The sequence below is a fragment of the Trichogramma pretiosum genome, unplaced genomic scaffold (assembly GCF_000599845.2).
Source record: "Trichogramma pretiosum strain Unisexual culture from Peru unplaced genomic scaffold, Tpre_2.0 scaffold55, whole genome shotgun sequence".
NCBI classification, from domain to species: Eukaryota; Metazoa; Arthropoda; class Insecta; order Hymenoptera; family Trichogrammatidae; genus Trichogramma; species Trichogramma pretiosum.
The window spans coordinates 946,039-959,632 of record NW_019641617.1 but is presented as its reverse complement, the minus strand read 5'-3'; positions in this window follow the sequence as shown (position 1 = coordinate 959,632).

The following is a 13,594-nucleotide window of genomic DNA, read 5'->3' as shown; positions in this document are numbered from 1 at the left end:
TCGTCGAGACAAAAGAGCATCCGAAAATACAAGTGTTCATCGTGTTTCGTCTTCGTAATATAATGTCTTTCCAAGCATGTGTGTGTGCGCGCGTGCGCTTAAAACACTCGACTACAAACCGTGCATATGTGTGTATATGTGCAGTGCACCTTATCCTAGGCACTTATCTATACCGGCACTCTCAATGTGTGTGTGTGTGTTTGTGTCTATACGCGCTGTAGCTACACGCGCTGTATTTACTTTAATAAGTTGGACATCTAGATAAAACTAGATAATTCATTTAGATAAATGCAGGAGAGCTCGCGCGCCCATGGCATTAGCAGTGCGCGAGTATATAGCAAGTGAGTGAGAGAGAAAGAGTCATCCCCACCCACGCCTATGTTACATGTATGCCTCGACTGCCACACACATACAGCACATATACAATCATACAGCTTTAATAAGCAACAATATCTTGATGGAACTAGACCATTTTCCGTGTATGGCATTTGTGCATTACAGTCGTTAGTGTAACACACACATACGCACGCAAAGACACACGCAGAGAACGAGGCAGAGTGTGCAAAAAGCGATTATAAACGAATATGCAGTGTAACACAAAATGAGGCCCATATATAAACATACATACATACTTAAGAACAAGAAGCGCCTCGCCGAGTGCACACAGCAGCAGCAATGCGGCTAAGGAAGAGGGTTAAGAAAACAGGTACTCGAGGGTCGTACCTTAAGTGTGTTTGTGTGTGTGTGTGTATGCATAAGTTGCAGTGCACGCGACGATGGCGACGTGGCCGAGCAGCGGCAGCAGCAGCAGCGAGCCCCGCAGGCCTGGATGTAATCGAACGGGCGCACATGTGTACTCTGCACACGCATATAAGCAACGACGACGATGTATAACGTAATAAGCAGTCATCTCTTTGTCGACGAAGAACCCGAGGAAAAAACATTAAAAAAATACATAATCGAGACTGGCCGCTGGACGTGCGCAGTTTAATGCGTGTACTTCGGCGGCTATTTAGGAGCTGGCAACGCGGTCTCTCGCAAAGTAGCCTCGACGCAGATTCCTCTCGTTTCTTCTCCCGCTTTGAGTCCGCGAGATCTGCTGCTGCTTTTTCCTCTTTATTTTTGCCGAGCTTTATGCGCGCGTATCGAGTGACGCCCCGTGCTCTTCTCTGTATAGAAAGAGATAATCACCACCTGATCAGGATGTTTGCGTCGAGCTCGACCTCCACCCAAGACGTCGTCTAACCCGTGCGTCTTTTCTTTCAAGTTCACTTTTGTACGTGTACACTTTTGACTCGAGAGTATAAAAACTCCACTTGCATTAATTAAATTTGAAAAAAATTAAATCGACGGCTTGGCTTGCTCGTGATTTTTCTCTTTCGACAAAACGACGCGTGTTTTTGAAAAAGAGCTACGGCGTGACGACAGAAAGAGAGAGATAGAGGGAGAAATCCTTTTGACTGGTAGTTATAATTTTAATTAAATAAGTTTGCAAAAACTACTGAAAGGCCCCAGAGCGTGCATGCTCGCGAGAGAGAGAGAAAGAGAGAGAGCGAGTACGCGACACAACAAAGACGGAAACTTTTATATCAGTAAAAATTATTTCAAAGTGAAAAGGACGACGGAGTAAAGAAGAGAGAGATGTACACACAGTCGGCAAAACGATGGCTTTAATTAAATTTCCTGGCTTAACATACAGATATTCCTCGTGACGTATATGCATGCCTATACCTATATACACGGTATACGTAGCATAACATGGCTCAGTTCGGCAGTCAAACGTTAGCTTTTTCATTTGTTTTTATCAAGAAAGGGACGCACGGCCATCGAAAAAAAGAAAAAAAATATTTATGGAAAATCCAATTGAAAAATGGGCGAGCTGCTGATGTTTATGCACTCTCTCACATACAGACGAATTTTCTCTCCAGCACGAAATTGAAAAGCAATTTCTCATCATCGATAGCATGTTATATACATACAGCATCCGATGGCGCGCGTGGATCGATACTCCGCATCAAAGTATTTGCGGGTGCTTGCGAGTTTTTCAAGCTCGCATATTATAATATCAAAAATTATCTACACCGTTAAATGAATAATTTTGATTAGTTTACAGACGATTGACTGGTAATACGGCGACGAGAGAGAGTTTCAAACGCTATTATACATAGGCTTCGTTTGATGTCTCGCCGCATGCTTAAATCTATATTATGCAAGCTCGCGCAGTACGGCACAGAAAGTCGTGCAAAGTGTGACTGCGGATCGATAGACATCGCTCGGCTGCAAACTTGTGTGGTGCAGCACGTTCTTTGTCAATGAGTACCACGATGTGCGCCAATATTACGCTCATATAGCGAATTAGCGTAACAGCTGCATTGATGCACTGACACCCAGATTAGACATTTACTAGTGCAAAGCATTTTTGCTTTATTCCAGCTTCGTCGAGGCCACGCCTTAATAAATAAAATCTAAATATGCAATCGTCATTACTTTATTTTCTCACAAATTCATCGAGGATACTGAGCGACCAAAGACTGCATTTACATGTGTTGAAAACTCGAAAAAAGTCTCGTAGCCTCTGGAAGTTTTTTCAAGACAGACGTACAGGTTTGCAGTTGCTGCCGGTCACCTCTTTTGCTCGTGCGTGTCTCGAGCTTCTTAGTTGAAATTATGTACTCGTTACGGAGGGAGACGTTTAAGGTCGTCGCGCGGCGCGCACGGAAGAGGCATAAGTAGCTCGGGCAAACTTTTGACACTTACTATGAATGCGGGCCGCGGTATAACGTGCAGTGTCCGAGGGAGAGAGAGAGAGAGACAGCCGGTTGCAAGCCACTGCCTCGCGCGAGACGTAGACTCGGCACAAGTACTTGCCGCGCGCGTTCCCGCATGCATATATATGAGCTTTATACGGCGAGTCGCTCGAGTCTTTGGCATAATTGATGATTCCTTTAATAGGTATACATCATGCCATATAAATGCTCTCTCTTTCTCTCTCTCGTTCTCTCTCGCTGCAGCGCAGCTCCTTGCGTATATCATACGCGTGTCTCGAGGAGACTACTTGTCCCTTTGCCTCGGCTCTCGAGTTGTCTTCTTCTTCTGCGCATAGCGTCTGCAGCAGCATATAAATATAAGCGAGTAGCAGAATATGTATTTTTTACGCTGCTTAATTGAGAACGGCCGAGGCGTACGACGATGACTTTAATCGCTTCATATCGAGTCCAAAATGACTTTGCTATCGTACTCGACGCTAAATTGACAAGTTTTTTCTTTCCTCTTTATTTCTTTGCTTCGTATGCTCGCTCGCTGCACTCGATCTTTTGTGGGAAAGCAATTTTCATATACGCCGCGCGCACCTTGCATGTTTATATTGTATACGCGAACGATGTGGGGCTGCCCGCTACTGCGCTGCTGTCATGCCACTGCACAACGAGCGAGTTTTATAAAAATGGTAATAACCAATGAACGCGAACTCGTCCGCACTGCTACTGCCGCTGCTGCTGCTTCCAAGCTGGACGAGCTCTCCGCATCGTATCGCGTATGTATGCAAACTTCTTGGCCGCACGGCGAAAAATTAATCTTTCAGCATATAGCCTTGCATATATACAGGAATGTCGTTGGGTACACGTCGAGCTCTCGCAAAAAGAAAACGAGCGCGAGGATGGAAAAAATTGATTTTTATATACGTACAGGTATATAAGGCAGGTGGTATGGCAGTCGACGGAAGCTCGACGCATCTATGGATTGACATGGGCACGAGGCAGTGGAACGCCCTCCGCGCGGATGGATCTTTGCGGTCGTCAAACGATGCATCGTGTGACACATTGACGCCACTCTTCTATCGGGCAAATACCGCCGTTCGATAGACGATAAAACTCCTGCTGGACAATGTATAGCAGCCGAGGACGAAGAAAAGGGGTAGCACGCACGATCGGCGTCGTTAGCTTTTGTGTAAGAATATGTATGAGAATATACGCTCGAGAGTCCGAATCAATTGCACAAAAAGACTGTAATCGTGGGACTAACGAGCAGTGTCGATCACTCGACTTCTCGTCCGGCTTCTCGGCTCTCTTTTTTGGCAAAGGCTTTTAAAGCATTACGCACCTCTCTCGAAGTTCGATGTGCCTCGTCTGCGTGCACGCAGTATACGTAGCTGCAGTAAATAGCCATTAACGTCGATCTCTCGTCAAGTAACGCCGCAGCCGGAGCAGCAGCAGCAGCAGCATCCCGCAACAAAGAAGCGAACAAGTGGCAGACTCTCTCGCGCGATCTGGTGTATGTACGCAGCTTTTTGGGCAGCTCGAAAAAAAACTCGAGAAGCACACGCGCTCTTTTGGCACACACGAGATACGCAGCTCGTCGAAATTTCGGCGGACATTCGAAACGAGCTGGTCTGTGCGTGCATTTACGCGGCTGCGCAAACTCGCTGCGCCGCTACAACCCACGACGACCACCAGCTGCCTATCTTCTTTCTGTTTATGTGCTGTACACCCCTTTCTCGAAAGAGATTCAAGGTCCTGTTTGGGCAGAAAGTCTCGCGAGTTGAAAAATATATTATTATACATGCGCGAGTTGGCCTTCCCTTTGAAATCTTAATACGATAAGCACAGCAGCAGCAGCAGCAGCAACAGCAACAACAACGCGAGACGATGTATTTTTTATTCGCGCGCAAGGTGCTCCCGCGCGAAGAGCCACGCAAGGAGCCATGCGCAAGGAGAAAAGAAATAAATGCTGCATAGGTATATATAATATACGAGAGGGAGGAAATGCATACACAAAAACTCGGCACGTCGCCGCCGCGGCGCAGCGCAGACACGTATAGAAATTTGACATTGAAGGCAAGAGCGAGAGAGAGAGAGAGCTGATAAATTACTTTGGCGTTTTTTTAAACGAGTTGTGTATCTCGGGCGTTTCCGTGCGCACAGTTGAGAGAGCACAGAAGAGAGGCAGCGATGCAGTGAGCGCGCGTGAATGTATAAAACTCGACGGTAGTGTGCGCGCTTGTGTATACGAAAACAGAAAGAGGAGCTGCTGCTGCCGCTGCTCCCCATGCCCCAACCTGTTTTTCGGTTTTACTGCTTGCACGCGCGATCCACGCCGGTAGATAATCTACAAGACCACGAAATGAGCTCGCAGTTCAGCTCCTATATGTATATGCAGGCACGTACGAATGCACACACACGTACGTAGCCATGGACTTAACACACATCTGCGTTTAAACTACGGTGTGTGCTTGGCTGTAGCCGCTGTGTATTTCGCATTGCCGAAATTTATTGTTTTCATCGTGAAGTAAGATCTAGCTGGGTAATGTATCGACACTCGGCCTCTTTTTCTCTCTCTTTCTCTTATGTATTTACAGTTGTGCGCATGTGTACCTATACAGCCGCGTGCAGTTTTTGGTCTGCAGACGTTCGAGCCGTATAATTATCATTGGGTGCATTTTTAGAAATGAAATTTCGCTCGACGCACGAAGCAAGCTCGAGAGAGAGAAAGAGATGCGATTGCCCGAGTGTCGAAAATGAGCGGGCTCGGGCGCGCCGCAATTTGATTTTTAATCTTCTATTATCCGAAGCTTCGATCATACATAATCGCGCTTAAATCGAACTAATGCGCATTTAGAGGTATCGGGATCATCGCAAATGCTATATCTATCCCTGATGCACTGCACAGCTCGACCACCAAAAAGTATACCCAGCCTGAGAATCGACTCGCGCCTCGTACAGATTATATCTCGATCAGTGGATATAGAGTGGGCAAAAAAAGGAGCGCATTTGCGAGCTGACGTAGCAGCGCTGCACACGGCCAAAATACGCGATGTAGAGTGCATACTATAGCTGCGCGGCCCAAGTCGTTTGCTCTCTAACGCAAGAAAGATGCCGCACACGAGCCGCGTCAGAGTATCGGCTTTCGGTATTCTCCTCCGCGCGGCTCGAGATTCACCACCTGCAACTTTTCGTATTGTCTTTCACGAGCGGCCAGTAAACTGCGCAGTGGCCCTTTTTTCGATATGTTTACGCGTACGCGGCGCAGATATATACGTGACAATTATCGAGCGATTTCGCCGCGGCGGCGGATGGCGGTTGACGAAAAGTCGAGAGGGCCGCGTACCGACGACAAGACGTACGCCGATGATTCCTAAAGAGATTCCGTTTCATATAAAGTACGCCGGGGCTCGGAACGGTAATGCTCCGAAGCTCGTATCTTCCGAAGCGTACGTGTGTGTGTGTGTCTGTATGTACGATCAGCGCAACGCAGTTTGCACCGATGCAAATAAATGGGCAGAAGGGCGAAGAGCGCGGGAGAGAGCATCTCGTTTTCACCGATCGTAATTTCGCTTGCGAGCGTGCGCGCGCGAGGATGGAAACGGCGCCGAGGCCAAGGGAGCTGCCGCCGTTGAATTGCACTTTCTTCTCGTCCGTTTCTTTTTTGCGCCCAGCTCTTCGCTGCAACACGAGAGGTAGTACAGGTCGAAGAGAGATTATCCTCCTCTCTTGCTTCATTTTCTTCCTCCCTTTTTTTTCTTCCATTTTCGTTTGGCCATTTTTTTCGGGGCTCGAGCTCACACCGACTGCCGTTCGTGCCGCCGAAGCCGCGCCGTAGCTCTGGCGTAATTGGTGTATTGTCTTGTTTGTGTATGTGCACACTTTGCACACATACACACGTGCGTGCAGAAGATCCGTAGGTCCTGACGTGTTGGACGACTTGAGAGTCGAGGTGGAGTGTTTGGGCCAAAGAGGAGTGAGCTGCTCTCTTTTGGTCCTTTGCTCCTTCGCCGTGTACTATACTGCAGCGTAAGTATACAGCTATACAGCTTTACACTCGCACACAAATGCCCATACACACACACACACACACACACACTCACACGGCAGCTCGGCAAAAGAGAAACGAGTGCGCGCGTGGAGAGTGACTCGAGTCTTTTTTTCTCGAAGCAGGCGGTCATGCAGGAGCGTAGGTAATCACGGATGGTAGAATTGCCTCTCTCATTCTCGGCGGTCGAGGCTCCCCCCAACTTCGAGTAGCTCACCTTCGCCTTGTAATATACTGATGGACAACCAAGTGCTTTTTGATTGGCGAATTTAGGATTTTAGGGTGCCACATACATATAGGCCATACACGCTCACATTCACACACACACCACAATTGTTGTATACATATTGCCAAAGAAAGAAAAAAGAAAGAAGCAGCTTTTTGCCTCGTGTAATTTTCTCGCGCGCTGGATTAAATTTGATTTTCGTTTCTTGTTATTCAACGTTTTGGCATACATTAATATTGTTCTGCATTTATAGGTATATAATACGTGTTTGGACCCAACCATAATTGACTTATGCGTGTTTACAATATTTTTCGAACAAAACGTCGTTTATTTTAGCGAATCAATATTCAATGAGATTGGGAAATTTGAATACTCGCCGGTCGAGCCGGTCGGTTATCAAACCCCGCATCGATCATAGTTACGACGTCGTGACGGCAACCGGCGAAATAGCACCGATGCTCGCTATAGTCCGGAATTTGGGAAAAAAACTCGCGTATAATTAAATTACACGCGTGTACAGTGTACAGTGCGCAATGGGAAGGAATCAAAGTGTGAGGAATATCTGCACAGCAATTGATACAAGGTTGAGCGGCGAGAGAGTGTGGTCGAGGTGCAGCAGAAGCCGTTGTACTAATTTGGCCGTGCCGCCGCCGACGGGCAGGTTGAAAATGAACAAAAAAAGAAGAGAAAAAAATTGCGAGGTAAAGAAAGGAGGTATAAAAAGACTGCGAGGGAAGTTGCAGTAGCTATATCTCGGCGGATTTGCGCGCGAAACACCTGTCTCGAGAACGCGGCGACAAAACGATCAGCCGCAGCCCATTAATCAAAAAGAAAGAGAGAGAGAGAAAGAGAGCGAGTGGGAGGAGAAGCGAGGACTGAGGCAGTGAACAATAATAATCTCCCTCACATGTAGCGCGCGAGACACTTTCTGACGTTCTGCTCCGTGCAGTGTGTAATATGTGACGACGACGACGACTGCAGTGCGAGTGGAGGACCTTTATTATCGCACTCTGACTGCTCTGCACTCGTGTCGCGCGCAGTATACCTGCTATTAAATACTTATAATAGAGAGCGCGTCGTCGTCTCACGATCGTTGCTCAACCTGCTTGCGCTGCAGAGATGCATTGTTTCGCCAATTCATTATGAGGCATTTGAAACGTTAAAATATTCCGCGCGACACTTTGAATCGCTTCACTCATTTGTATTATGCAAATCGATAATATAAATCTGTGGCTGAGGCTTTTGCCGATCGTTGCAAATAATCGATGCACAACAAGCAATAAATATCCCTGCCCGAATGAAACAAGCTTTTTAACGAGGATACAAGGCTATTATGGATGTCTATAATACGTGAATGTGTTGTTTCTCTCGCTCTCACTCTCTCTCAATCTTCTTTTCTGATACAGCGAAAGGTTGACCTTGGCACAGCTCTCGTGTGCGTATTATATATATTTATATTATATTATATTATATACTAGCACGCCAGTGTAAGCCAAACGGGCTCTGAGGTTATTTACATGAATTATAACTTCCTCCTCGCGCTCGCGCAGATTTCGTGAATTTGTCTCTATCGTTGCCATATTTGCACCGCAAACACACACACACACACCCAATTCCCCTAGATGCCGCAGTACAGCCAAGTTAAATGTCAAAATTCGCAAAGTTTGTTCTTTTACGCGCGCAGCAATTGTCGGTATACGTACGTGGCTCGTGTATACTTTTCACAATCCTTTGCATTGTCCGATAAGAAGAAGCGACGAAATTATCTCTTCTGCGGACTTATATGTCGATGACGCAAGGCCAATTTGTATAAACACACAACAAACTCCGAGTCGGTGCAAATATTAATCGCTACGAGTTGACCGACTCGTCTCCGCAAAATGTTCGTCCTTGCACCGTCCCCCACTGATAAGGCAGGAATCGCGAGGATTGCGTGAAAAAAATCACTTTGTTATTTAAGATATTTAATTTTATCGTACTGTCAATAAACTGTATTTCTTTGAACGGCACTATCAGTTTCTTTTTACTCTGTCTCGTCGAAAAGCATGTTTCGTTAAGAATTCTGCGAATGAAAAATTCGAGAGACGAGTCAAGTTTCGTTAGCTGCCGAGTTTAGCCTAAACGACACATATGTCGTCACCCTATTAGTGCATCGTTATTGAAAATAGAAGTAAGATACATACGCAACGTCGTTAAAAGCTGCATATCCTCATTGGTTCTAATGTTTCTGGCGTCACGTTTTACGCTTCGGGCTCTCGACGCCCTGACACAAGTGGCCAATTACAATTTTGATTTACAACGTGTCGAGATTAATAAAAACTTGAAAAATGGAGCAGCTATACAAGAATTAGACAGCTTTTGGTCACCGTGTGAATCTTTTCCCACCAAATGCAGAGCGAGTCTCGTTCGATAACCCGCTAAGACTTACGTTTTCTCTGGCGCAAGCCAAAGTTCCTGTTCCCAATGAGCTAATCAATTCGAAAAATCGCCGATATCCGAATTTTACCGTGAAACCGTGAAAATCCGAAAACGAGATTGAATATTTACTAGTGTAATTAGGTAGAACCTAGGCCACATAATAGATAATATATTCACGCGGCGCGTCGAGAAAAGTGAATTATTATCAGCCCCTTAATCATCAAATATTTGTCATTCAGATGAGCTTAATAAATTCCGAAATCGTGGACATTCATCAATGACTCCTCGCGTATATTATAGTGTCGCTTGCGCGCGCATGTAACGGCCTGTAAATCTTCCGCTCGCTTGTGTTTCTTATTCCCGTGACGAAGACTCGCAATGTGCGGCACGAATAAATTCAGCATCAAAACTTTTAACGAAAAAGTAGTACATCACACTCAGCGTATATACACAGGCACCACACAGCAAATCTAATGTAAGAACGAGGCGAAAGATTTAGTGAGCCAGCAACAATGTGTAATATATTGCCAGCATATTACGTAATTTTTCCGTGATTTCTACGTGATTTCGCGCGAATTCAGGTGGTGTATGTGTGTGTGTGTGTGGTGCGTTACACTCGTGCCTCGACTCTTGCTGTGCTCGACTCTCGAAATACGCGCAATACTTTTCATGTGTAAATTTCATGCCGTTACTTTTCAGTTTTCGATCTCTGCCGGTCTTACTGCTGCATGGGCTCCTTTTTTCCGCATCGAGCGGAAACGCGAGCTCTGATGGCGCGCGTTTGTTGTGATTCGGACACGCACCGACGCCTTGACGATCGCTCGCGCGCCGGCTCGTATTCATTATAACGTAACTTACGATCGAGTATACACGTGCACCTGTAAAGTCACATGCTGCTACTTTCACGAGGTTTATTTTGGAAGCCAGCGATGAGACACTTGGATGTGTCGTCCGTACTGTCTCTTCTGTTTTTTCTTTTTCTTTTTCTCTCTCGATAAGTATAGTTACGATAAACTTCCGTCGCGGAAAGCAATCGATACATTCGAATTTCCAAAAAATAAAAGAAAGAAAAGGAGCTCTGGAATTTATCAAGCTGCTGTCGTCGAGTCATTTGTATTACAATTTTTGCCTATCAAATTGCTCACTTTCGTTTAATCGCTGTCTGGGTATTTTTTCACTTGCAACTGCATTATGTTTCGGCCACTTTTCAGAAGCAGCAGTTAGCGAGAAGCCTCTCGCAGTAGTTTACAATGAATCAAAAGAACTCTTGGTACAACAAACTACTACTTCATAATGCTCATTTTTTTTTATTTATACAACATACGTAGCCGCGTGTATAAACTACGTTTTATTATATTATGTAGGTCCGTAAAGTTTTCTCTGTACAAGAAGTACATACATAGCTGCTATGCACGCGCAGAAAATCGCGAGCGGACGTTGCGACGAGAGTTTCGCCAGTTGCAGTAACACAAAAGTTGCTGCTTTCAAAGCGAGATCGCAGCGCAGCAGTAGCACACAATGTGTCCGAGTTGGCTAATACGAAATTACGTACATCCTCGCTGAAGCTCGCGTGGCCTGCATGCGAGCGCGAGTACAGCGAAGAAAGTGTATTTTCTCAGAAAACAACGTCTCTTAGCCGTCTTATATATTCGCGTTGCCGAATGAAATAAAATTTCAATCGTCTCCCTCGATGCGGCTACCGCAGACATAGCTCCTCATAAACAAATAATGTTCGAGTGCTGTATTTATGTTATAGATCACTTAGCACGCGGGGCGCAAAGCGAGCGGAGCAATCTGCATGAGCAATGCAGCGTCACGAGGCAGATCATTCGAGCATATAACGCTCACCGATGAAGCACACGAGGCAAATGTACGTGCGCTATATTATAATATATTCATGCGCATCGCGTAAAAAGGCCTTTGCATGCGCATTCCTTAGGCTTATTTTTCTCGCGCGGCGTAAAGTAAAACCATGAAGCTCGAGGGCTATGTACTTCTGAAAAACAATTCACTTTGCCGCTGCGCAAAACTGGACTTGCGCATGTATTATAAATGTACCGAAGTCGCCGGGGATCGGTGGCGCGGCAGTAGTAGCTTCTCTAATCTGCCGTGGCGGGATAGAGAATAGTACGAGCGAGACAGGTAAACGGGCGCGCGAGCGAGAGAGAGAACCGAGAAAGCCCCTGTTATGAGGAAGTTTGAGAACAGCATGTAGGAGCAGTTTCGTAAAAACCGGTAATTTCGCGCTACTCGCGCTCTTCTAGCTCGCGCGAGCAAAAGAGAGAAATGACAGAGCAACTTGTAGGTTTCTGTAAGTACACCTATATAATATACACATATATATCCACCTAATAGTGCTCGGGCGATTCGGAAAACTCGTAGCGCACCGGACGTCATTATATAGCGCGCATTATATGTGTGCGTAGTGCAGTGCAGGAGTCTACAGTGTACAGTAGTGCTCTCTTTCTCTCTCTCTCTCTCTTTCTTTCAGCCGCGCGCCTGCAATTGTGCATACGCTGAATAATGTTTTTTAAAGAGCGCACCTTTATATCGCTGTAAGACATTTTCTCTCTTTCGTTCTTTCTTTTTTGCAGAATAAAAAAAATGGCTTTTATTCCCATTAAAAATTTAATTCGTACGACCATTATTACGAATGCATATTGTATGCGCTCGCGCGGCGTACGTAATACACGCAGGCATGCGCAGCCCTGCGCTGGGGCACGCGCGGCATTACTCTTATATATATTCGGAAAAAACATTTGCTCGTGTTTTACGACGCTATGCCTATGCCGCTGTTGCTGCTATATATATGCGCGCGTTGAGAAGGAGACTTTATTTTTCAATTTGTGCTGCAGCGAGAGAAACCGAGAAGGAGGAGAAAGAGAGAGAGAGAAGGTGACGCAAAATGAGTTTTTAGCCAAATTACAAGACGTGAGGAGGTGCGAGCAAGCGGCCTTGCCTTCGGCGAACGCGGCTCGATCCGTTCGGCAATATATCGCATCGTATATATATATAATATACCTACACGACTCGAGCTCTTCTCTTATAAAGTATAAAAAGTAGTTGCCAACTTCGATCGCGGCGTATCTGCAGCCCGCAGAGTACGAGAGAGAAAGAGGAAAGGATTAACTCCGCGAGATGAGATGCTGCTTTTTGATCTGTCTCTCGGCTTTTTTTCGCGCTCAAACACTCGCAATTCTGCGCCTTGCGTCACGTGATACACTCACACACACATACATGCATACACCGGAGGTGAATGAGACGACGGTCGCTCTCATTATTTTTTTTCTCCTCCGAGTAATTATTTCATTGGTCGCGTCGCGTCAAGAGGATGTGTAAGTATTCCGTGAGTCGCAGTCGTGACTTTGTTAGTGCGCCTCTTTATTTCTGGCAAAAATATTATAACATTTTTACGAGAGAAAAAAAACGTTTTTATATGAATTATAAGAAGTCGAGTAGCTTCATAGCTGCTACTTATTTTTTAAATAAATGTTCATTTGACGTGTGTACTCGAATAATGATATATTTAATAGAATAATAAAGAGCCCTTTGCATAACTAGTATAATTAACAAGTGACATTTTTCTCTTCTCTTTCTCTCTCTCAGGCTGTCTTCTTCGTGCACGAAGACTCTGGAGCACGTATTTATACATATTTTACCTTGTGCATATAAAAATGTTCGTTTCAACGTCTCTCTCTCTCTCTCTTTTCTTTTTTCAAAGCGCCTCTTTGGTTCGCATGTTTGCAGAGCAATTCAAAGGATATATAATTTAAACATCGAAAGTGGCATTTACTTTGCGAGTAATTCAAAGCTATAAGTTCATATACATACGGAGGCACATTATATGCATAAGAATTACACACATACGCTGCACAGACAAGCTGCTATATTTTCTTTCCCTTTCATACGAAACCGTCACGTTCCAGATGATTCGGAAGTAACTATCAAATGACTCGGTGATGGCTTTTACTCGAGCCATCTACTACGTATATACTTAATTTACCTGTCACAACATATGTAAACTACGTTTGAGTCTCGGTGTGCGCGCATATTATAATAAATTGCCTACATGCATATTTTTTTATTTTTGCCCGACGCAGCAGCGAATATTAATTTTCTTAATGTATAAGCTAAAACTGATGAATT